The 24,811-nt window shown below is 42.1% G+C and overlaps 1 protein-coding gene across 4 annotated transcripts in view; it reads right to left on the reverse strand.

The window, feature by feature from the left end:
* The window catches only part of LOC132828331 (transcription factor SOX-13-like), a 201,683-nt gene that overhangs the window by 74,243 nt on the left and 102,629 nt on the right, over positions 1-24,811 (reverse strand). The gene's annotated exons all lie outside the window — the stretch shown is intronic.

Below are 24,811 nucleotides of genomic sequence, written 5' to 3' on the forward strand. Positions count from 1 at the left end.
TCAAACAGGACTATTCCCTTAACACTAAGATGCAGGAGCAGAAATAGGCCATTCAGCCCATTAAGTCAGCTCTGCTAGTCAATGAGATCAAGCTTGATCTGATAATCCTCAATGCCATTCTCCTGCCTATTCCTCAGACCCCTCAATTCTCTTACTCTATAAAAATGTGTCTGTTTCAGCCTTGAATAGATTTAATGACCTGGGTCCTCCAGGCCTCCATGGTAACAAATTCCTCAGATTCCTCGGAGAAGAAGTTTTTCCTCATCTCAGTCTTAAATGGGCAACCCCTCACTCTGCAGTTATTCCCTCTGGCCAATGCATCTCCTGCTCCTCAGATGCTACCTGACCTGCTGTGCTTTTCCAGCACCACACTCTCGACTCTGATCTCCAGCATCTGCAGTGCTCATTTTCTCCTAATCCATCTAACCTGTCAAGTTGATGAACAATCTTGAGAGAAAGTGAGGACTGCAGATGCTGGAGATCAGAGTTTAAACGTCAACTCTCCTGCTCATCGATTGCTACCTGACCTGCTATGCTTTTTCAGCGCCACACTTTTCGACTGATGAATAATCTTGCAAGTTTCAAGAAGATCACCTTTCATGTTTCTAAGCTCCAACATATACAGGCCCATTGTACCCAATGTCTCCTCATAAGACTATCCAGCCATACCCAGTATCAGGCTAGCAAACCTTCTCTGGACTGCCTCCAATGCCAAGTGGAGGAGTGCTCTGAACAGAGCTGGGAACTTGTTTCCTGGGGCAGAGAAATTCAAGAACACTGAGGGCAATGGTCACTCAGAGCTTGCAAAAAAAAATGGAGCTTACCCTTGACCAGGGTCCCACCAAGTCATAGACTTATAGAGATGTACAGCATGGAAACAGATCCTTCGATCCAACCCGTCCATGTCGACCAGATATCCCAATGCAATCTAGTCCCACCTGCCAGCACCCAGCCCATGTCCCTCCAAACCCTTCCTATTCATATACCCATCCAAATGCCTCTTAAATGTGGCAATTGTCCCAGCCTCCACCACTTCCTCTGGCATCTCTCTGAAAATGTTGCCCCTTAGGTTTCTTTTATATCTTTCCCCTCTCACCTTAAACCTATGCCCTCTAGTTCTGGACTCCCCAACCCCAGGGAAAAGACTTTGCCTAATTACCCTATCCATGCTCCTCATAATGAGAAAACAATGAGATTTCCTGAAAACTGCCCCAACATCTCCAATTCAATTCCCTATTTTTTTATTCAATGGCCAGATTTGGCCAGAATTTATCGCCCATCCCTAGTTGCCGTTGAGAAAGTGGTGGTGAGTTGTCTTCTTGAACCACTGCAGTCCATGTACTGTAGGTCTTTAGGAATGGAATTCCAGGATTTTGACCAGCGACAGTGAAGGAATGGCGATATATTTCTAAAATCTGATTGAAGATTTGTAGCTCGGGTATCCGTTGTTGTGGTTCTGCTCGCCGAGCTGGAAGTTTTTGCTGCAAACGTTTTGTTCCCTGGCTAGGGAACATCAGTGTTGTTGGAGCCTCGTGTGAAGCGCTGCTTTGATGTTTCTTCCGGTATTTATATTGGTTTGTTCTTGCCGCTTCCGGGTGTCAGTTTCAGCTGCAGTGATTTGTATGTGGGGTCCAGGTCGACGTGTCTGTTGATGGATGTTCTTGCCGTTTCCGGGTGTCAGTTTCAGCTGTAGTGGTTTGTATATGGTGTCCAGGTCAATGTGTCTGTTGATGGAGTTTGGGGATGAATGCCATGCTTCTAGGAATTCTCTGGCTGTTCTCTGTCTGGCTTGTCCTATGATAGTGGTGTTTTCCCAGTCAAATTCATGTTGCTGGTTGTCTGAGTGTATGGCTACTAGAGATAGCTGGTCGTGTCGTTTTGTGGCTAGCTGATGTTCATGGATGCGGATTGTTAACACTGTTGTAAGAAATACTGGAGCTAATACACACATAGCAACATCCCACAATACCAATGGCATGGTGATCAGAATATCTGTTTTTAGTTATGTGGACCGAGTTCTTAAATTTTCATCAGAATCTTGAGGATAACTTGCCTACTTCTCTTTAGGTTCATTTACATACACCCCAGAGAAGACATTAGACCTTGGTTCAGCATCTCATCGAAAGATAACACCTCCCTTACAACAGCAGTGCAACATCACTCTGGGCTTTTGTGCAGAAGTGTTCAGACCAATACACTACAAGCTCCATCTTCATCTCTTTAAATCCTATTCTGCTCTGTAGGCAGTCTTATTTGGGAGAAGACATTAACATAATGCAGCCATAATCTTACCAGAAAATAAAGTCATTCTCTCATTTGAGAGAAAGAGAGAGAGAGACAGAGAGAGACACACCCACACAGAGAGATTGAGACACACACAGAGAGACAGAGACAGAGAGACAGAGAGAGAGAGAGAGAGAAAGAGAGAGAGAGACAGACAGAGAGACAGAGACAGAGAGACAGAGAGAAAGAGGCACAGAGAGAGACTGGTGGTGATTTAACCTGAGGGTCACCACACCTCGGGTGAGGGGAGAGGTTGAGAAGTCCATCATGGTAGCCCCAATTAGTGTGGGAATTGAACTCACACTGTTGACATATTTGGCATCACAAACCAGCCATTGGAAATAACCAGGCTCTCCTAAACAAGGGCACAGTAAGCCAAGAGGAAAGAAAAGGAAGCCAGGCAGAAACCAAGTTTTGATACCAAACTCAAGTGCACATGATTGAAGTTAAATTTGTTTAACTCCACACTTTAAATGGGACCATAAAGTCAAGGCTCCATTTTCTCGCTGTGCGTGGTGTCAACATTTTCTGAGAAAACTCATTCTTCCTCTCCCTGCCACCCAACTTCATCTCCCATCAACATTGATAGCTAACAGTCCTCAGTTCACCAACACTATGTAAACCTTTCAACTGCTCAATAACCTCAATGCTGTTCGTGGGACCTTATCGTTCATAAAATGGCTCCTTTTGTGTCTATAAAACAATATAGATTCTGCAAACGGCTTTGAGACATTTGACAAATTATCGAAGTTGCTAAGATAAAACTTTCCGAGCCAATTTGTTTTTATTTTGAAAATGAGCTGCTGCTCTGAAACTGTCAGATCAAGATTCCAAACACAAGCTCAATATTTCTTGAGACAAAACTGATATCCGGAACTTAAGGTGCCTACTCTAAGAAATAAGGTAGTGGTGACCATATTAGTGAAAATATGGCCTCTGAACCCAACATATGAGCTTTGTAATGAAAGCTCTGGATTGACAATAAGCTATCAATCCCTTGTTTTGTTCAGTGTGCACAAAGAACAGGAGAGGGAAATTTGGCAAGAAAACACACTCTTGTACCCAGAATTTCCATTCAATGCAGGTCAATCAGGCAGGCCCAGTCACTGAAGCAAGAGGGTCTTCAGAAAATGTGCTGAAACAGAGGGTCTGTTCTGTGCACTCAGTAAGAAACTCATCAATATTCTGAAAATCTATTTCAAAGAGCAAGCAGTCAGTCTATCTTTGCCTACAGAGGAGAAAACCGGGGGGGGAAAGAGAGTTGTATTTGTAGTTATCAGAGCTCACTTCAGCCAATGGGAATTTCAAACATCTGTGGAATTGAGAGGAGCTGCAGGAGATGAAATCGTTTCATCAAAAGCACCTATCGGAAGCAACGAACTGCATGACAGAGTCTGCTACCAAAGAACAACCTTTCTACTGCAGTGAAATTCTAATATTTCAAAACACGAGGCACCTGCCTGTTGCAACAAGTTATAAGAGGTGTGCATCTGCCCAGTTGATCAGCCATAAGGAAGCTTAGGCTACAACACCCAGACACAAATACACACACATCATTGCATTTCTGAATACCCTTTACAAGATTCTTGGAACTGTGAATCATCGGAGGTAGATTCTGGAAATGTTGCCTATTAATCACCCTCTGCACGAGAGCCTCAGAACTAAATTCCTCATTGCGTCAGGCATACACTTGTATTAGAATTAAAATCCCTACAGTGTGGAAACAGGCCCTTTGGCCCAACAAGTCCACACCGACCCTCCAAACATTAACTCACCCAGACCCATTCCCCTACCCTATATTTACCCCTGACTAATGCACCTAGTCTACACACCCCTGGACACTATACTCAATTTAGCATGGCTGGTTCATTTAACCTGCACACCTTTGTGACTGTGGGAGGAAACTGGAGTACCCGGAAGAAACCCACGCGGACATGGGGAGAATGTGCAAGCTCCTGTCGAACCTGCTCTTGGTAAACGCTCCCAGTTCAATTCGCAATCCCAATCCTTGGTGACCAGGGGAACCAAGGACACAGGAGTCAAGCTCTTTCCTCATGAAGGGACGATAGGAGATGCCAAGTTAATCAGGCATGTATGGAATGAGCTGCCAGAAGAAGTGGTGGAGACTGGTACAATTACAGCATTTAAAAGGCATCTGGATGGGTATGTGAATAAGAAGGGTTTGAAGGGATATGAACCAAGTGCTGGTAAATGGGACTAGATTAGGTTAGGATATCTGGAAGACATGAATGAGTTGGACCAAGAGTCTGTTTCCGTGCTGTACATTTCTATGACTCTAAGACAAATCCCTCATCCCAGGAAAACATCACATGAACCTTTTCTGAACCACCTCTAAAGCAGTTAAACTTCTTCTAAAAAGTAAACAAAAAAGACCAAAACTCATGTGGTCTCTCAAAACTTTGTACAGCTTCAGTAAAACTTCACTATTTTTATAATCCATTCTCCCTATCATAAGTGAGACAGTGTCATTTGCTGTCCTAAAATCTGCTGTACCCACAAAGTAACTTTATGTGATTTATGTACAAGGACATCTGGATTCCTATAGTGCATGGTGTTTATAAACCCTCTCCAATTCCATGTGTCACTGTGCTTTTCTTTTCATTCCTTCTGCCAAAGGGAAAGCTAGCTTACATTTACCATCAGGTTACAGACCAAATCCTTGCTGTCTGCAGGAGATGGGGGCACAGACCTCCTGCAGATAATGTAAAGGAATTTCCCACAAAAGGCTGAGTGTTTTATGAGGACCTGTGAATTAGGAAGAAGAAAAAATAACTGGATATGGGGTTGACCTTGAGTGTATATGGATCCACAAGTAGCAAATCCACCCATTATGAGAAATGAGAGTGTACTTTATCAGCCAAAGTTTTGCCCACTCGTTTAACCAATCTCTGTCCCTTTGAAAACCCTCTTGATAACTGACTTTCCGACCTATGCTTGTACCATTGGCAAACGTAGCTACTGTACATTCACTCCCTAATAAAGCCGCAAGAATGATTCAAGCAGAGTCCATCTTGCCTGTTGTAAAGAATCAATGTTTCGATCTGAACATAAGAAATAAGAGCAGGAGTCAGCCACTCTGCACGGTCACCCAACTCAACCATTCAATAAGATCACGGCTTGTCTTTTTTAAAAAAAAATTCATTCCTGGGATGTGGGCATCACTGTGTAGGTCAGCTTTTATTGCCCATCTCGATTTGCCCTTGAGAAGGAACTGGGGTGAGCTGCCTCCTTGAACTGCTATAGTCCACGTGCTGTAGGTGGTGCCATAATGTCACTAGTGAGGGAGTTCCAGGAGTTTTGACCCAGCTACAGTGAAGAAGCGGAGATTATATTTCCAAGTCGGAATGATGAGCAACTTGGTGGGGAACTTGCAGGTGCTGGTGTTCTCATGTATCTGCTGCCTGTGTCCTTCCAGACAACACTAATTGTGGGTTTGGAAGGATCTTTGGTGAATATTTGCAGCGCACCTTGTAGGTGGTACACACTGCAGCTACTGAGCATCAGTGGTGGAGGCTGCAGATGTTTGTGAATGTAGTGCCAACCAAGTCAATCACTTTGTTATGGATGTGTGAAACTGGAGTTCAACACCAAAACTTCCAACACTATCCTCACGTCCTGGATAACTTTAGTATCTAGAAGCATATTGATCACTCTTGGCAGCAGACACAATGACTGAAGCCTCCACAGACTTCTACAGAGGGTGAGTAAAACAGTATGCTGAAACTTTGGAATTCTAAGTGATGAAGTACATCCACATCTCTTTTAAATGGCCTTTTAAAGAGATCATATCATAGACACGCACAGTGTGGAAGCAGTCCATTCTGCCCATTGAGTCCTACTGACCGTCATAAGAGCATTTTGCCCAGGTCCACCCCTGTAACTCCACATTTCCCATGACTAACCCATTTAGCCTGCACATCTTTCCCCTTCCACACACAAGGTGCAATTTAGCACAGCCATCCCACCTAACCTGCACGTGGGTTGGATTGTGGGAGGAAACTGGAGCACACCAATGCAGATACGGGGAGAATGTGCAAACTCCAGACACACAGTTGCCCAAGGCTAGATTCCAATCCGGGTCCCTGGTGCTGAGAGGCAGCAATGCTTATCCCTGAGCCACTGTGCTACCCCATATTCGGAGACTCCTTCCTGCTTCTAAAATGGGACAGATGCTACTTGATTACAGGGGGATGGGTTTAGGATAATATATATCTAATGACATATTTACTATTTATCCACCTCTATCATAAATGGTGGCACAGTGGTGAGCACTACTGCCTCACAGCGCCAGAGACCCGGGTTCAATTCCCACCTCAGGTGACTCACTGTGTGGTGTTTGCACATTCTCCCCGTGTCTGCGTGGGTTTCCTCCGGGTGCTCCGGTTTCCTCCCATAGTCCAAAAATGTGCAGGTTAGGTGAATTGGCCATGCTAAATTGCCCGTAGTGTTAGCTGAAGGGGTAAATGTAGGGGAATGGGTCTGGGTGGGTTGTGCTTCGGCAGGTCGGTATGGACTTGTTGGGCCGAAGGGCCTGTTTCCACACTGTAAGTAATCTAATAAATCTAATAAAAATGTTAACAATGTTCAACTGTTACTACAGTTGCTGCCACCAGATGTCAACATCACACAGTTTGCACACTGCATGCTATAGCAGGAAAGATTCTGTCACAGTCTAATCCTGGGAGATTTGGGGTTGCCAATGATGCACTCTAAATGACACGCAATGTGTGGGAGCTTGTGGGGAAGTGCAGTCTCCAGATCTGCAGCTTACGTGCAGAAGCAAGGCTTTCCCCTTCCACACACAGCCAAAGGAGCAGAGGAGAATTCTCACTGCTCCGTGCTGCACAATGTACAGAGGGAGCACACCCATAGTCGGGGCTGACCAGGACTCTGCACATCCATGGCAGTGGTGAGACAATGAGGCAACAGGCCTAGAAATTCAGACAGGAGGGGAAACTGGTGGGGAAAAAAAAACAAAACAGCACCAATAGATTCATAGAAATGTACAGCACGGAAACAGACCCTTCGGTCCAACCCGTCCATGCCTACCGGATATCCCAACCCAATCTAGTCCCACCTGCCAGCACCCGGAGCATATCCCTCCAAACCCTTCCTATTCATATACCCTTCCAAATGCCTCTTAAATGTCGCAATTGTACTAACCTCCACCACTTCCTCTGGCAGCTCATTGCATACACGTAACATCCTCTGTGTGAAAAAGTTGCCCTTTAGGTCTCTTATGTCTTTCCCCTCTCACTCTAAACCTATGCCATCTAGTTCTGGACTCCCCGACCCCAGGGAAAAGACAGTGTCTATTTACCCTATCCATGCCCCTCATAATTTTGTAAACCTCTAGAAGGTCACCCCTCAGCCTCCGACACTCCATGGAAAAGAGCCCCATATGAACAGACACTTCGACAAACAACACTGCTCTTGTGCAGTTGCCTGGGGTCCACAAAATGCTCTGAACAATAACAATGAACTTGTAAGTAGTTTAGCTGCCCTTTCCTAAAGTACTTTCATTGCCAACAACGTCACATTGACCAGTCCACAGTTCAGGATACCCAAGGTATCTCTCAAACTAACTTGCTATGAGGAATAACCTTGTTTTTATTTTCAGTTTATTTCTTGTCCACTCTTTCAAAATAGTTTCTTCTTAAAAAAAAAGCTGATCAAGGCAGCGAGATCCTTTGAAAAGAATGAATTACAAGGAAACCTTATAGACTGGCCTTTCATCAGCAGATGGTTTTGTACCAGAGAACAATGGAGACTCAATCATGAAATGGATCAATTTTCCCAAATCCATACTCTAGAGTTTAAAGGATTATTTGATTGGCCTGTCTGTCCTAAGCAACAATACTCAATATGGCATTAGTAATTCAATATGAAATAGAAGGCTCTCTGCTGTTACTATACACAGTCTACAAAGGTTCAGTCTACAATGGGCATCAAACTTGGTGATAAGACAAACACGGCCTGCAATTGGTGTCGGTACACCAGCATTATAAAAGGTTCGACCCTAGGGAGGATGGAGATGGAAATCCTTAGGTTTATTTTGTGACAGGTGGGCTACTCTCCCTATGTGCATCTCTCAGAATGGTGCTCACATAGAATCCCTACAGTTTGAAAACAGGCTCTTCAAACCAACATGTCCACACTGGCCCTCCAAAGAGTAACCCACCCAGACCTATTCCCCAACATTAACCCCTGACTAATACACATCCCCAAACACTATGGGCAATTTAGCATGGCCAATTCGCCCAACCCTCGCATCTTTGGACTGTGGGAGGAAACCCACTACATACAGAGAGTCGCCTGAGGCTAGAATTGAACCTGGGTCCCTGGCACTGTGAGGCAGCAGTGCTAACCACTGAGCCACTGTGTCATCTGTGCTCCAGAACTTTGCACTGAGCTCCTCAAAGGATTCCCTAAATCTATTCCCTCATGGTACAAAGCAGAAAACTCCTGTTTCTCTAAACTTGTACACGCAGCATCCTTGATTTCCACATCCGACTTATTTTTTCTGAGTATCACCATTAGTATTTGGACAGTTTTGCGTTTGGGCTGAAGTTACGCCAGGCTCAGGTCACAGGACTGAATGTACCTGAGAGTACGTGCATAGTCACAGGCAAGGAAAATGCTTCCGTTTTGGGCTGTAGTTCTTATAAAATTGCACATTGCTGAGCAATTAAGTGTTGCTAAACAAAACAAAAGGCATCCAATATATCTGTATATTGAGCCTTTCTCACTGAGGAAAGAATAATGGAAATGTCCAATCCCGGTGACAATGTCATGACTAATTGCAGTCAAGGATGCCTACCTTGAAGAGGTTCTCCTCCTCTCTCCACAAGAATCTCTGAGTCTCTCTCTCACTGCACCCCCAGGTCATCTCCTCTGCCCTGAAGCTCTTACTCTTTGCTATCTTCTCCTCAGCTCCCCCCACCCACCATTTATCTCTCCACCCTGGAGGCTGCCTGCTTCCATTCCTGATAAAGGGCTTTTGCCCTAAATATCAATTTTCCTGCTCCTCGGATGCTGCCTGACCTGCTGTGCGTTTCCAGCACTGCTCTAGTCTAGTTGCAGTCAATGTCTAGTTTGAATTTAACCAGTTACCCAAGACACTTAGCAGTGAGCTCTCATGGTGCTGTGGTAGTATCCGTAGCTCTGTGTCAAGAGGCCCGGGTTCAAGTCCCAACTTTCCAGAGGTGTGTGCGATAGCAACTCTGAACAGATTGATTAGAAAATTAAAAAATACACCAGACAGCCCCAGCTGCATTGCTGTTTCAGTGATAGTCCATCAAGTCAGCATTCTCTTCTCAAGCTGTGTACATTGGTGTTTTCTTTCAAAGATGGTTTTCTTACATTTCAGTCCTGCTCTGTGCAAGACAAACAGCTTCAAGTTCCTATCTCTTATTCAAAGTAGTCTTTGCAACTCTCATAAGTGTACAAGTCACTTAGCACACTCCAAATTATTTTACGTTGCAGTCATCTTCCCCAGGGTCGAACCTCTTAAAATGCTGGTGTACAGACACCAACTGCAGGTCGTGTTTCCCTTATCTCCAAATCTGATGCTGGTTGTCACTGAACCTTTGTGGATGGTGTATTGTAATAGCAGAGAGCCTTCTATTTTCATATTAAGATGCCACAAACGAGAATGGTTTGCATCATGTTGGGTCAAGGGGAAATGTTGATCATGATGCTGGGAAGACTTCTTGGGATCTTTCATGTTGAAACAAGTCACTCCAGTCAGTAGTGAGAGCCTCAAATTAAACTGCATCAAAAAAATGTAACATTCAACCACCAGGACCACACTGGAAGGTTGAAAGAATTTCCAATGGACAGATAACATCACATTCTTAGACACACACTACAACTGCTGGACAAGCACTTGGCTTTATTCATTCATGGGCCAGCATTTATTGCCCATCCCTAATTGTTCAGAGGCAAGAGTCAACCACATTGCTATATGTCTGTAGTCACATGTCAGCTAGACCAGCAGCAGATTTCCTTCCCCAATGGACATTGTCATAAAAGCCCAACTGGTTCATCAATCAAAACAGCTTACTATTCCCAATTTTAATTGAATTCAAATTTCACCATCTGCAGAAGGTGGTGTGTGTGTGTGTATGGAAAGAGCTGCAACAGGGGGTGGTGGAGGCTGGTACAATTACAACATTGAACAGGCATTGGGATGGGTACATGAATAGGAAGAATTTAGAGGGATATAGACCAAATGCTGGAAAATGGGACTAGATCAGTTTAGGATAGCTAGTCAGCACTGACAGGCTGGACTGAAGGGTCCGATCCATGCTGTATGACTCTATATATAGCACAAAGAAAATGGAAGCTCAGATAAGTGTCACTAGAACAATGAAGATATGACAGTTAATAGAAGTGACCTACGTGACATATAGGATGGATTTGAATGGAGAGTAGATGAAGCTGCAAAGAGCAAGAAAATGGTCACAGTGGGACACTGGAGCGGTCTTGAGATTGTCTACTGAGTACTAACCAAACCAAAAAGTATTCAACAACAAAATGATTTGAGAGTTGTGCACACATGGTTGGGTTGGAACAATGTTTTCAAGTACTTGAGAGGAAAGAGAAGTTACAGATTGGGGTTAGCCTGGAGGTGGCGGTACAGTGGAAAGTGTGGAGGTTTCGAACAGCAGACGTAAAGGGGAAAGGAAACAACATGGATGTGAAAAGGGTCGTTCAGGCGGCTTCAAATATTCAAAGACTGTGAGTGAGATCAATGATAAAAACAGAACAGGTCACAAGGTAAAACCTCTCCACACACGTCACTTACTGATATTTGATACTGAAAGCTACAACACTATCACCATTTAGCAACAATATCTATTCCCAGCAGTGATAAGGGAGTTACCCTGTGGAACAAGTACCTTCCAGGATTGTAACCTTACCAAAATCAGATAATCTCTTCAATTCAGTCCAATGCCATAGATCATTTCATCAGCTGCAACAACAACACACAGCTTGGAAAGGACCTTTGCTAGTTTTGTACTATATTCCTGCAAGTCTGAAGTCAATGTAACTATTTTCTGTTTACCAGGCTGGTCCAGGAGGTGCAGAACCTCATGTACAGCTCTACCTGACACTCAGTAATTGCACCTTGATTCTCTCCATTACCAAGGCCACCCACCAGATTCATATCAGCTCTTGCCTCGCCTTGGAACCCCTACCGATGCAGAATCCAATTTTCTCCCCTCCTTTGAAGCTTGCCTTTTAATTCTACAAAATGTTGTAACTTCTGCAAAATGGCACATCCATGTTTCTCTCTTTGTGAGCACCTTGCAGTCCATTGTGCAAGTTCTCTACCGCACAGTTCCACAGGAATGTTAATTTAAAATTCTCATCATCACTCTCAAATTCCAATTACTCCAGCTTTGCGCCTTATGTTTCGATAAATACTCCATTCACCCCTCTTATACATAATTCCTTACCTATGTTCTAGCATTATTACCCACTTGATTAGCTATTAGATTGCTGGCTTCTCATCTTCCAGTCTAACCTTCAGGCATAGCAAGATGGTCAAAGCAATAGATTTGAATTATTTTGTCGATGGTTATACCAGCCTGAAAATGCCCTCCCTGTCTGCTCTCAGAAGCTAAGCAGACTCAAACAAAATCAGAAATTGCTGGAAAAGCTCAACAGGTCTTGCAGCATTGTGGAGAGAAAGCAGAGTTAAGGTTATGGGTTGAGTGACCCTTACTCAGAACCTACAGACTCAGGTTTGGTTAGTGGTTGGATGGAAGACAGCCCATGAATACAAGGTGCAGTCACCTTTAGGTTGTTGTAGTACAGTGATATTGTCCCTATCTCTGGGCCAGAAGGTCCAGCTTCAAATCTCACCTACCCCATACATGTGTGGTAAAATACAATAACCAAAAATTTTCAAAACCACACAAAAATAGGTATTTTAGCCAAGCTGATCTACATGAGTATTTATGCCCTCTGTGACTCTCCCTCCTACTTCTCTTCATCCAATCATATTAACATCTTCTTGCATTCCATTACATTCCATTGGATGGAGAAAGGAAATAGTGCCCTCCAAGTAGTACAATGGCCCAAGGCACCTAACAAGCAGATTATACAACAAGACACCTTATCAAGTTGTACATAGTAATATCAGGTCAGGTGACCAAACGTTTGGTTAAAGAATTAGGTTTTAAGGAATATCTTTAAAAAGGAGAAGGATGAAAGTATTCTAGGCCTTGGGTCTAGACCATGACCAGCAATTAAAACAAGAGGCTAGAATTAGTGGAGAGCAGATATTCTGGAGCAGATTACAGAATTATGGAGGTCTGAGAGACATTTAAAAACAACAATAAATGTTTTAAAATCAAGATGTTGCTCAATCATGAAGGTCAGTGAGTCCCGGTGTGACAGGAATCAGAGCTTGCCAGGAGTTAAGACACAGGCAGCATTGTTTTACAGAGGGTGGAATGTGGGAGACCATTAGGAGTGGGTTAGAATGGTCACGTCCAGATAAAGCAAAGCCATGAGTGGACTGGAATGGAAGACGTGAGGCAGGGGTGAGGTCAGTCGATGTTGCAGAGGTGCAACAAGACCTGTACAATTCCCAGACTTGGGCTGACACGTGGCAAATAATATTCACACTACACAAATGTCAGATAATGACCATCTCCAGTAAGAGACAATCTAACCATCATCCTTTCATACTCAATGGTGTTACCATCAATGAATCCCCCAATATCAATAGTCTGGGGGGTTACCATTGACCAGAAACTGAATTGGACTCACTGTATAAACACAGTAGTTACAAGATTGGGTCAGAGGCTCAAAGTCCTGCGGCAAGTGACTCCCCACAGCCTTACCACCACCTACAAGGCACAAGCCAGGAATGTGATGGAATACTGCCTGAATGGGTGCAGCTCCAACAACATTCAAGAAGCTTGACACCATCCAGGACAAAACAACCGCTTGATTGGCACCACATCCACAAGCATCCACTGCCTTCACCATCAACCCTGAGCAGCAGCAGCAGTGTGCAGACAATCTAGAAGATGCATAGCAGAAATTCACCAAAGATTCTTAGACAGCACTTTCCAAACTCACAACAACTTCCATTCAGAAGGATAAGGGAAGCAGTTACGCGGGAACACCATCAAGTCCACCTCCTAGCCATTCACCATCCTGACTTGGAAATATGTCAGCGCTCCTTCACTGTTGCTCAACTAAGATCCTGGAATTCCCTCCTTAAGGGTATTGTAGGTCAAGCCACACCACATGGACTGTAGTAATCCAAGGCAGTAGCTCACCACCACCACCTTCTCACGGGCAACTTGGGATGGGCAACAAATGCTGGCACAGCCAGTGCCACCCTTGTCCTAGAAATGAATATTATTACACATCAGGAGGTAAATTTCAGCCTTGGTTCAGTGGTTGCATCCAAACCCCTGAAATCAAAAGGTCCCAGATTCAAGTCCCACTTCTGTGGCAGGAATGCATACGTTAGGCTGGCATTTCATCTTCACATTTTCTTGTGATTTCAGCAAGTTGTAGAGATTGAGTCGCATGGATTCAATGTACTGGAAACAGATCTACTAACAGCTGAGAAAGTAATCCGCAGATACAGAACAATATGCGTACCCTCTTGCTAGCACACCTCTTGTTGGACTGCACACAGCAGTTGGTGATGTCAATTACATCCTGGTCCTTGAAGCGTAATAAGCTCGTAAAGCAACACAGATCTTAAAGCACTAAAACAACACATTGGTGGAATGTTGGGGAGCATTCCACTGTGTAAGGTGCTATTTGTTTCAGAGGAGATTTTGAACCAAGACCCCATTTTTTGGGCTGAGCTGACCGTGAAAGATTTCACCGCACTATTCAAAGAAAAGCAAGTGGTGTTATCTCTCAATCGATGTCATTAAAAAGTGATTTATCTCCTTGGTGGGATTTTGCTGTGGAAAGCGCATTGAAAGCAGAAAAATGTATTTGTCATCAAGATAATCTCCAAGATTCTCACTGAATGAAAATGGAAAGATATCAAAATAAGACTATGCCTCTTCAACATTTCTTCAAAGGTTGTGGTAATTTTTTTTCTGCTGATGCTCAAAATCTGAGAGATGTTATTTTGTTAGAGTTCACATCCCTTCACTCCCCTCCACCCTATTATGTTGTTTTCTGAAGACCGCAACTTTCGATCACCAAGATGTTAGGCTTGTATGCTTGTCTTGTTAGCTATCTCATCATCTCCATGACGCGCGCATACTACTGCCACATTTTATATATCAGATGTTCAATATTCAATACCCTTACCCAATATATCTAACTATCTTTCCTGATTGAAAGAAAAAGACTATAAACTGTATCTCTCATGGGATGATGGTAGAGATTTAGTTTACTCTCTCTTGTTGTGATATGATTCCTGCTGATAGTAATGCTGGGCAAGTCAAACTCCAGAGTGAAATTTAGAGGAAAACTTTATTTTTATAATTTGTCAGTCTCTGTACATAGTCACCAAAAGGCTGCCAAGGTACTTTTAATCAAAGAAGAGAATTTATTACACAAAAGAAAAAAAAAGACTATTTGGACAGATCGCACCATAAACAACAAAAACATTCAACCCGTTTCCCCAAAAGTAGCCTTTATCGACCCTCAATCCCAGTGAAATATCACTCCTACCTTTAAAACATCTTACCCAACTGATAAAGGTCAGATGTGTTTCCATTCAGTGATTTCAGCTCATTCCCAGATAGGATTTTGTCTCTATTGTTGCTTCCCAAGACACAAGCTAACTCTCCGACTTTTCTCATTGTACTCTAATAAAAAGCGTAAGGCTATTCTGAATGCTAACTGACACATCTGCTGGTATGGATCTATTCTTTAGATTTCACTTTCTCACTATCTCTAAAGTTTAATGTAAAAACATTTCAGTGATTATTTTACTAGGTACCTTTCTCCATTCACTTGTCGTAGGTCATGATTTCTCAGAAATACTATTTTCATTGACTATTCAAAAAAGGTGAATTTTTTTTAAAAAGTTACCTCCACAGATCTATAAACAAAAAACCCATTTATCACTATTTTAGAACCCAAGTTACCAAACAGTAATAATGTGGAAAATTGTCTGGCACATCCTATGCACAAAAACCAGGATAATTACAACCTGACCAATTTCCTTTCAGTCTATTCTCTAGTAAAGTGATGGAAGATTTCATCGCTGGTGTTGTCAAGCAGTACTTGCTTTGCAATGACTTGCTCACCCACACTCAGTTTGCTTTCCACCATTGGTACTGAGCTCCTGACTTCATTGTGGACTTGGTCCAAACATGGGCAAAATATATAAAATAAAGAGAGATGAACTCTAGAGATGAGGTGAGAGAGTGACTGCCCTTGGCATCAAGGCCGCAGGTGACAGAGCGTGGCATCAAGGAGCCAGAGCAAAACTGGAGTCAATGGGAATCAGAAATTCTCCACCCATTGCAGTTACACCTGGCACAAAGGAAGAAAGTTGTAGGTCAATAATCTCAGTCCCAGAACGTCTCCGAAAAAGTTCCCTCCAAACTGCACACCATCCCGACCTGGAAATATCACCGTTCCTTCACTGTCACAAAGTTGAAATCCCACACCACCCTCCCCGTTCACATTGTGGGTGTCCCTACATGGCAAAGGCTGCAGACATCAAGGAGGTAGCTCACCAGCACCTTCTCTAGGGCAATTAGGGATGGGCAATAGATGTTTGCCTAGACAGGTAAGACCCACATGCCATGGATATACATAAACAATGTTTTGTCATACAAACTATACTGTGAGATTTACCTTCTATTTAAACTCTCTCAGGACAACATAATCACAGGACTCTCAATCCACTGAGGGCTTTGTTCTTCTGACCATTTATATATGTATTTAAAAAGTACGAGCCTACGAGCACTTTTCTCTTGACCTTGTCAACACAATAGGCTATTCTCCTGTATTGGCTTTGTACAGGATTTGAAAGAGAAAGGTTAAACCCTTTAATTTGCATCAGATAGAATGGAAGAACAATGCTGAACATCCCTTGAAATGGCAAAATGATTGTGGCATGACCTTCAACTAATTAGACACCAAGCAAGTTAAAAAATCGACTGGAATCAAACAGGTGGTGATGCAAATCTATACAATCGGAAGGCATTTGCGAGATCAAAATTCTAACAACTTCTAATTCTCAGAATGAAAGTTGCCGATAGCTCTTGCAATAACGCGTAATTTCTACATCTGTTGTCTCACATACCCATTCTAAGAGGGGTGCAAAACAGCAACAAGTGGTCACCAAATAATGCATTTAACGAGCACGGATTTGCTGCACCTGCATAGTGTTTGATGCAAAGCATTAAAGTTTGTTTGTGTAAGTGCAGAATATCCAAAATCAAAAGCTGTGACCTCGCATAACTACGGCAAAATAAAAATCAATATTAGCCCATGCTGTTCTCTGTCAGAATCTTTACACAGCAAATTTGAACTTAATTCCAAAAGCAGAACACAGTATCAGTTGGGAACATGTGGGAAGAGGTTATAAAAACACAATGGCTCGGGTCAGTGATGGTGGCTGAAGTATAGAAAAGATCCCATTTGCCTGATCAGTACTTTAACCAAACTGGTTTTCATAATTTAGGATCCTGAGCTGCAGTATCAGGACAATTGTATGTCTTAAAAAAAAACTGACCTTTGTGAATGGAAATACAGCCTCCTGTGGGACAAAGGATGTGACAGTGACTGATCCAATAGCCATGGAACAATAAAGTGTCCCTGAGGTAAATGACACAGTCAGATTTACATGTTTACACCTACATGTCATCCTCTTTCAACACCACTTCCTGGACACTGATAGGACCTTTTAAAATTTAGAAGAATGAGAGGTTATTGGATTGAAACATACAAAACTCTTAAGGGACCTGACAAGGTAGATGTTGAGAAAACATTTCCTCTGGCTGGGAAATCTTTAAATACAGGATCATAATTTTAAAGGAAGGGATCAGCCATTCAGGGTTGTGATGAAGAACAACTCCACAACTCAAATGGTTACAAATCTCTGGAATTGTGTCTATCCCAGAGGGTTGTGGATGCCATATTGTTGAATCTAATCAGGAGAGACGTCAATATAATTTTAAATACTAAAGGAAAGGAGGTATATGGAAAAGTACAGGAAGGTGAAGTAAAAAAATCAGCAATGATCTCGCTGAATGGCAGGGCAGACCTAATGGCTCTCTCGCTCCTGTTTCTTGCCTTGTGTTCTTCCATGTGTAAGTACATTTAATTGTTGCATATTTTGAAGTAGAGACATGAGATACTAAAGTACTAAAGGATGGGATGTGATACACATTGTTGGGAGGGAACCAAAGCTTTGTTACTGCTCAATAAAAAAAAAAGCAAAATGAGACAGTGTGAGAGATTTTCACTGATCCAATATTGGCACTCAGCTCTGTGTAGTTTGGTTGCCATAGAAACTACATTGGAAATCACTAGGCAGAAGTGATTTAACCTCTGTGCCCTGTCCATTCGCTTCCTTTTACTGCAAGGGCTAGTCACTGTTGTGTGACTGATTGCAGCATTTAGTTATTCATCAGGGTAACAGTTTAAAAAGTAAATGGGAATGTGATGAAAGCATCTAATCAGAAAACAGAACCACTTCTGTACTGTATAAATGGGGCTTTACAATAGACAGAATAATAAATATACAATCAACTTTCTCCCTGCTGAGCACGTATAGTCAAAACAGGGGGGGAAACAATTAAAAGACCAATAAATCAGAAATTTCTTTTTACTTATGTGTGGGTTTTGAGATACAGCAGGAAAAACAAACAAATCTAAAACAAAGATCAAACATAATCCATTTTTTCAAAAATATAACTGTACCATATGAAGCCCAGTCAATGAAGTCAAAAATCACCAGGTTACAGTCCAACAGATTTATTTAAAATGCCACACTTTCAGAGCTTTCACTTGAAGGAGCAGTGTTCTGAAAGCTTATGATTTTAAGTCAGTCTGTTGGACTATAACCTGGTGTTGTTTGATTTTGACCACCCCAGTCCACACCATCACTTCCACATCAAGGTGCCATTCAATAAAAGAGCCACAAATCATTTGGAACCTCCAGCGAGGTCTTTCCCACACACCCACCCTCAGCAACCCCTAATCTTCTTTGGATGCAAACCGTCATCACGAGGTCAGATGGTAAGTTTTGGTTCTTTATTTGATTCCATAACCATTTTGGTGTCAAGAGGATTGGCAGAATGATTTAATAAAACCTTGCTGCAGTTTTGGCATTAGTAAATTTCATGGCTACTGGCATTTTTGCCTTTCACCCACCCCAGTTAATTGCTATGGACTAGACCAAACCCCCTCAAAATATAGGAGAAAAAGTGAGGACTGCAGATGCTGGAGATTAGAATCAAAATATTTGGTGCTGGAAAAACACAGCAGGTCAGGCAGCATCCGAGGAGCAGGAGAATCGACGTTTTGGGCATAAGCCCTTCATCAGGAATATGAAACATCAATTCTCCTGCTGTGTTTTTCCAGCACCACACTTTTTGACCCCTCAAAATGTATTAAGACGACAGCCTAGACCCTAACAGTTTCTGACCTTAAAGCTGAGTATAAAGTGTTGTACTCCAGATGTAATCCGATTGGTCAAACTACTCACCTTTAAGCAAAACACTATCTTTCCACTACAGACAAAACAAAAATTAAAGATTTAGCTTAACTGCAACTCTATCAAAATGCTTTAACAAAATAATAGCTATATTAACGACTACGAACTAACTGTTCTAATATAGTAACATCCCATAAATACACTCTTAGCAAGGGCAAATTCAGTGAAATAGATTGTCTCACATGGAATTCTAGCAGCAGAAAAAGAACCCCAGCTTTTACTGTAACAGAGAGAGGAATAAGAACTTCCACATTCAGCCTCAACACCCAGCAAGTTTTGAAAGCTAAAGCTAAAAATCATGTTTCTAGGAGAGCTTGACCCCACCCATTCAGGCTGCTTCTATTGTTTCAATTAAAAAAAAAACCAAGGCCTCACAAGCCATTTACTTCATTGGCTCTGAACCTACCACTTGACACCGTTGTCTCAACCTTTCTTGGTGGGAAATAGATCTCTTAAAGCCATAGTGTTGTCACACCTCCTCCCTTAAAAAGATTGGCCAAAAAAAAAACGATGGCATCATTTTTAAAAACCTTTAGTCTTACACTATGAGTACATTACATTACATAAATGCTACACTGATTCCAAGCATGAAAGCATTCACTATTATAGTCCACTTTAGTCCGTTTATTTACCGCCACAGGACACATCCGTCTGTCTTCATCAGTCACGAAAATGCATCAACAATTATGTTCTCTTATCCTGCTACATGTATAATTTTCAAATTGAATGACTGCAATAATAAGCTCCATCTAAACAGCCTGGAATTTTGTCTTCAAATTTTTCCAAAAGATTTAACGGGGTTATGATCAGTATACACCATTGTCTCAGACACATTACTGTCAAAATAAATGCTGCAACATCAACACCAAACTCAATGTCTCCTTCCCAATTGTGGAATATTTTTGATGATGATTATTCAATTTCCTAGAAAAATAGCCAATATTGTTGTCATCCACTGCTCTTCTGAAGACTGGAAGAAAATACACAGGGAGGAGAATGTAACCCAGTCCAACACACAGACCAGCCTCCCATCCGTGATCTTCACCTAGACTTCCGGCTGCATTGGGAAAGCAACCAATATAATCAAAGATGCCTCCCACCTAATCATATTCTCATCCATCCTCTTCCAGTGGGTGGAAGATATAAAAGCTTGTGTTCACGTATAAAAAGATTCAAGAAAAGCTTATTCCCCGCTTTTGAATGGAACTCTCAAATGTTAATGTTAATCTCTGTCTGTACCTTTTCAGCAGCTGTAACACTGTATCCTGTACTCTGTTATGTTACCCTGATGCATTTGTATAGCATAATCTATCCGTAAAGCACTTAAGACAATACTTTTCACTATACCTCAGGACACTTGACAATAATATATCAAATCAAATCACCTTCTTGCAAGAGTACAGTACCGACACCCACATCAGTCGCAATGATAGCCACTTTGAATAGTTTTGCGTAATGAGGTGTGGCTAACACTGGGGTAGTGGTTAACACAGCTTTCAGGATGTTAAATGCCTTCGGAGAGTACTGTCCACTGAAAGGTTTGACATGTCTGTCAGTGGAGCAACAACACTGCCAAACTTCGGTACAAACATGCGATAAAATCTACTCAGTCCCAGGAATCGAGTGCTTCCCTCTTTGTCGATGGTAAGGCAAACTCCCCAATAACCTTTTGTTTTATATCCCATGGCACCACTTGTCCATGTCTGATGACATGGCTCAGGAACTTGACTTGGGCTTTTGCGAACTCACTCCAGTTTATCACCAAGCCTGCCTCCCAAGGTTGATTGAACAATTCTGATAGATGCTCCAACATTCCTTCCAATTGTGACTAAAAATCACCACACAATTGGGCAATCCCAAAATGATCGTCTTGGTTAACCTTTGAAATATGGCTGGTGCATTTTTCATACCAAATGGTGTGAATTTAAACTGGTACAGTCCATCCTGTATCATGAAAGCCTAAAATTTCCTTCACTTTTTTGGATAAAGGTACCTGCCAGTATCCTGTGAGTAAGTCTAACTTATATTTCTAAGTTGTTTGTCTCACCTTCTCAACACATTCTTCCAAATGTGGAATAGGATATGGATCAGATTTTGTAGCTGCCTTGATGTTTCAATAGTCCACACACAACCATTGGGTACCATCTGGTTTTAGCACCATTACTATGGGTGAGCTCCATTCACTGCAACTCACTTCAATTATATTGTCTGTGAGTATGCATCCAATCATTCTTTCACAATCATTCTGGCTGTGATATTGCATGATGGAATACCTTCTGGAAATCTAGTAGACACATCCATTATGGTCAACAAATACAGATTCCCAGTTTTTGCTTTAGGGAGGGATACTACACAATCAATTAAAACTCTTGTAAAATGTTCTTCAAATGCAGGAAAAGGTGTTAAGAGTGCTATTTTTATCGCTGCCTGAAGTTTTCCTATTATCTGACATGTCTGACATGTACAGCAAAATTCAGTCACACCCCTGTACAGTCCAGGCCAGTAAAAATGTTTTTGTATTTTGGCTGGAGTTTTCCTTACTCCCAAATGACCTCCTCCTGGTAATTCATGTGCTACCCACAACGCAACCTTTCTCTAACCCACCGGTAATACAACCTGATGAACTTCTGCCCATTTTCCATCCACCTGAATGTGATAGTCACACTGAGATATAATTAGACTCTTGTTCGGTATGTGCTTTTTGATACAACTGCTTTAGTTTTTCCTCTTTCTGTTGCAATTAAGCTAATTTCTCTGAACTGAAAATATTCACTTTGTTCTCCACCTATTCTTGTTTTTTACTCAACCATTTGATCAAACAGCTTCTGATTATCAAACTTCAACTTCCTTATCTTTATTCTTTGATTTGTCCTCCAGTTTCCACTGTGGCTTTGTGATCTTGTCACCACACAGTCACTTCCTGAAACACCTCAGTTGCCTGATTTTCCATTGGCTTTTCAACTGCAGTAGGCATCACTCCCACCTATGATCCAGCTATATCATTACCGAGGATAAACTGTATTTCCAGAACTGAGAATTCCTCCAGTACTCCCATCAACACTTCACCAAATGTCCCGAACCTCACTTTGTATAATGGAACGCTGTTCTTCTCATCATGAAGTCTACATATTACCACTTTTCCTAGCAATACTTTTTCTGAATTACATATGTCATCTCTCACCAAAGATTAACTTGCTCCAGTATCTCTTAAAATCTTCACTTCTTTGCCTACTCCTCCTGGTCAAACGTGAGTAAATCTTACCCACACAAGTAAATTCTTCAATGCGATCTAGAACTTCCTTCTCAACAAACCTCTGACCAGGGTACATCATTTTAGCTTCCGTTGTGCTTTTTGTTATCTCTTCAACAAAATTCATTGGTTTATCCTCTTTTTTTCCCCCATGTCCATCCTCCAGGTGCTCTTTCTAAGCCAACACTGCGACTTCATAAGCTTTTTTGCCTTCGGTTTCCCCATCATGGGTTTCCTTTTCACTCTGTGGTAACCTAGCCTTAATATCTTCAATGAGAACTCCTTTGCCCTTACCACCTGAGGATTTCTCTTTTCCCCAATTTCTATCCCTCACAGATTGAAATTGATGTCGAAAGCCAAACTTTGATTTATGAACCAACTCATAATCATCGGTCATTTCAGCCGCTAATCTTGCAAGCTTAACTCTTTCCTCTTCCATATGAATTCTGACTATTTTAGTAAGTGAATTTTTGAACTCCTCCAAAATAATCATCTCTCTAAGAGTGATGTACGTCTCATCTATTTTCAATGCCCTTATCCAACTATCAAAATTACTTTGTCTGATCCTTTCTAACTCAATGCACGTTTGCCCAGGTTCCCTCCTTAGATTCTTAAAACGTTGTCTATAGGCTTCTGATATTGGCTCATATAAACTTAAGATGGCTTTTTTCAGTTCATCCCACTCCCCAAATGCCTCCACTAATGGTGATGCAAATACCTAACTAACTCTATCATCCAACTTTGTTTTGATCAACAATACCCACATGGTCACTGGCCATTTCATTTATTTAGCCACCTTCTCAAATGAAATGAAAAAGGCTTCTACATCCTTTTCGTTGAACTTAGGCAATGCTTGGACATATTTAACAGATCCCCACAAGGCCTTTGGCTATGACGGCATTGCTCTCCATCAGTGTCCTCATCACTACTCCTACCTTTCACCTCTACCTCTGCCATTTTAGGTCGACTTTGAGTTGAGTTTTCAGTTCTAACCCCTGAAGTTCAAAATCTCTTTCTCCCTTTCTTCTGCGAGCGCCCATCCTTTCCTTTCGGTTTTGTTCCACCAAGGATACTCTTTCCTTTCCTTTTTCCTCTACCTGAGCTGCTCTCTCTGCTTTTCTTCTTCCTTCAATCGCAATTCAAACTCGTTCACTTCCTTTTCGTGTTCAAGCTCTTTCATTTGCAATTGAGTTTTGATCATTTCCAAAGATTCCAATGGCATTTCTAATAATCGTAAATGTCAGGCTCTTGCAGCAACCACCCCCCCCCCCCTGTTTGAACGGAGAAAGGCAAACCCCCAACCCCAGCTTGTCTGCTGATTCCAAAAGCTTTGCCTTGCTCACTTTCCAAATTAACTTCTTCCACCCCCAGGAAACTCTTTGTGCCTGAAAGAACCACTAGCACACAAGGCCGACACTATTTAAAGTCAAGATTAGAGTGGTGCTGGAAAAGCACAGCAGGCCAGGCAGCATCCAAGAATTGATGTTTCAGGCAAAAGCCCTTCATCAGGAATTCCTATGCTTCAAGAAATCCATAGACTGCTGTTTTCACTTCAACAACTGGAGTAGTTGAATAATCATATTCCAATTGCCCGACCATTGAGAAAGAACCTCTTTCATCATTAAGTAAAACCTGTCCTTTCAAACTCCTGAGGAACTGTACAAAAACAGTCAGCACACAGACAAAATCTACCCCACTACTCTTCTGAGGAAGGGTCACCAGACTAGAAACATTAACTCGGATTTCCCTTCTCAGATCCTGCCAGGCTTGCTGAGCTTTTCCAGCAATTTTCTGGTTTTGTATCTACTCACTACCCTGATCCAACTTTCTGGTTACTTCAAAGAATTCAATCAAACTTGGCTCATAAACTTTCATTTGAAAAAAAGTGTGTATTTTGTCCATTCATTATCTTTTTCAATAATCTCCAAGCCACTGATAGTATGCTGCCTAATACATAGTTTCTCGCTGCCTCTCTTCCTCCACCACCTTGATAAGTAATATTAATAAGTCTCCATCACTATTCCAGTAACCAATTGGGATTGAATATAATAACCAGTACCGCTGATCTTTCTCCCATTGCTTCTTTCAGTAACCAAGAATGCAGGTGACATAACTTTGAGCCATCATGATCTTTCTGATGCACCACTATCCAGTTCATACCTTGCACCTCCTCTTTTGCATCAAGTCACCCCAGTCCTACCAGATCATAGAGCTGCTCACTCATTGGAGAGAGTAATGACTGGTGGTGGTTTAACCTGAGGGTCACCACACCTCAGGGGAGGGGGGCAGTGGAAAAGGACAGTCCTTCATGGTAATCAAATCCTGATGCAGGAATTGAACCCACGCTATTGGTGTCACTGTTTCACAAACCTGTCATCCAGCCAAATGAACTGAAGTGATCTCCCTCATCTTGACATCATTCACTTCGTTTGTAAAGACAAGAGCAAAACACTTACCACACTTGTTTGCATTTAACTTTATCCATGATTTATTGTTTATACCTTAAAATTAGAAATATGTCTTAGGATTCCAATTTACCTTTCTGGTTAATCCTTTTTTGTAACCCCTTTTGCTTCCAA

The sequence above is a fragment of the Hemiscyllium ocellatum genome, chromosome 26 (genome assembly GCF_020745735.1).
Source record: "Hemiscyllium ocellatum isolate sHemOce1 chromosome 26, sHemOce1.pat.X.cur, whole genome shotgun sequence".
Lineage (NCBI taxonomy): Eukaryota > Metazoa > Chordata > Chondrichthyes > Orectolobiformes > Hemiscylliidae > Hemiscyllium > Hemiscyllium ocellatum.